The sequence below is a fragment of the Setaria italica genome, chromosome VI (genome assembly GCF_000263155.2).
Source record: "Setaria italica strain Yugu1 chromosome VI, Setaria_italica_v2.0, whole genome shotgun sequence".
Lineage (NCBI taxonomy): Eukaryota > Viridiplantae > Streptophyta > Magnoliopsida > Poales > Poaceae > Setaria > Setaria italica.
Genome location: NC_028455.1, coordinates 22926862 through 22929350, shown reverse-complemented (window position 1 = coordinate 22929350; position 2489 = coordinate 22926862).

The window sequence follows — 2489 nt, the reverse complement described above, 5'->3', positions numbered from 1 at the left end:
ATTGGGATACGAGGTAGGCTACACTAGCGCAAAATAAAATTTTCTATCGCGTAAACCTGGAAAGCTGCCGTATATGGATCATGGGATTACCACTCGACGCACAGGTGCGGAAGTTGTAGAATCGCGTTGGGGTAGTGAAGTCGATCAGCATAGTCGAACACGTCGACGTCGAGCAGCTCCTCAGCAGCTCGTCCACATACAGCGAGATCCTCCTCGTGTCGCGGCTCGTCGTGGCTCGTCGGCGGCTCGTCCAAGTGCTGCAGGTGCAACACCTCCAAGGTATCCACACGTGCAGGGAGGAAGCGTCGCAAGCCGGACTGCTAGGTCCGCGAGTTGCAATGAGGCGAGGGCGTGGGAGGCGTGGGAGCTGTGGTTCAGCCAATAGAGATGAACCCTAGGGCGCCCCCCCAACCCCTCTATATATAGGGGTCCCTGACGGGCCTCTAGGTCTGAGGCCCATTAGTACTCCTAAACCTAGTCCAATTCAAATCATATCCTACTTGGACTTCCAGCCCTTTAAGTGTGTGACCCTATAGGTTCATATGCGTATAGACATGGCCCGAGTACTCTTACTTGGCCAATAGTTAGTAGCGGCCTCTAGCAAGACGTGCTAACTCCTATACGCACACGAAGATCATATCAGAAGAACCATCACAACATCAAGTACGTGCTATTCCCTTTGCCTCACAATATTTGGTCTAGCTCCAAGCCGACCACTACTTCTCGATGCTGTGATTCGGAATCCCTTTCTAGATTAACTCTTAACCTCACGTAGTATGGTCATGCATTTCCGGATTCGATCACTCGAGGGGCCCTGAGATATCTCCCTCAAATAGAGAGGGGCAAATTCCATCTTGACTGACCATGCCTCACAGCATGTTTCTTGACAAACCCGAAAGCTACCTTTATGACTACCTAGTTACGGTGTAGAGTTTGATAGCCCCTAAGTAAGTCGAGCCACATCTTGAGTACATGCGACAGTCTCAGGTCTAAGGACAAAGCGTGCACGTTGTGTAAAGAGAGAACTGCGTAACTCATGTTGGGTCAGTCCTAGCACATGTCTCTACACATGCCCATATTATTAGTTTGACATCTCCATGTCCATGACTTGTGAAAGATAGTCATCAACTAATACATGTGCTAGTCTAATATTCATGTCTGTCCTCACATGAACTCCGACTAGGGACACCTTTTAGAATAACCATACAAGTAAAGGGTTTCACACACAATTCATATAATTGCAAATCAATTCAAGTAGCCTTTAATGGATATTTAAGGAACACAATATAAAACATGGATACAAAGGAACATCATCAGCTCTATGATTGCCTCTAGGGTATACCTCCAACAGTCTCCCACTTGCACTAGAGTCAATCTAGAAGATATCTAATACCCATAGCTCTTATGTGTGCATCATGCTTAGACTGCGGGAGAGGCTTTGTAAACGGATCAGAAATATTCAAATCCGTCTGTATTTTGCATATCTTGATCTCACTCCGATTAACGAAGTCTCGAATGAGATGAAATCGCCGCATTACATGTTTGTTCTTCTAGTGATTCCTTAGCTCCTTTGCTTGCGCAATAGCCACATTGTTATCACAGTAGAGATTCAATGGGCTAGATGCATTCGGGAACACACCAAGCTCAATAAGGAAATTCCTTATCCAAACACCCTTCTTTGCGGCTTCTGAAGCCATGATGTACTCGGCTTCTGTCGTAGAATCAGCCACCGTCTCCTACTTGGAACTCTTCTAGCTAGCAGCACCACCGTTTAGAGTAAACACAAATCCTGATTGTGATTTTGAATCATCTCTGTCAGTTTGGAAACTAGCATCGGTCTAACCTATTACAACGAGCTCCTCCTCACCTCCATAGACAAGGAACATATCTTTAGTCCTTCTAAAATACTTAAGAATGTTTTTGACCGCCATCCCATGACTCTCACCCGGATCAGACTGGTGTCTACTTGTCATACTTAGCGCATATGAAACATCTGGGCGAGTACTTATTATTGCATACATGATAGATCTGATAGCCGAAGCATATGGCACTCTACTCATGCGATCCAGCTCATCAGTAGTCGAAGGACACTAAGTCTTGCTAAGGTGTATTTTTGGAGGTATGCCCTAGAGGCAATCATAGAGATGATGATATTCCATTTGTATCCATGATTTATATTGTGTTCCTTGAATATCCATTCAAGGCTACTTGAATTGATTTGCAATTATGTGAATTGCATGTGAAACTCTTTACTTGTAGGTTATTCTAAAGTTGTCCCTAGTCGGAGTTCATGTGAGGACACACATGAATATTAGACTAGCACATGTATTAGTTGATGACTATGTTTCACAAGTCATGGACATGGAGATGTTGAACTAATAATGTGGGCACATGTGGAGACACGTGCTAGGACTGACCCAACATGAGAAATAGTTCTCTCTTTACACAACATATATGCTTTTTCCTTAGACCTGAGATTGTCGCATGTA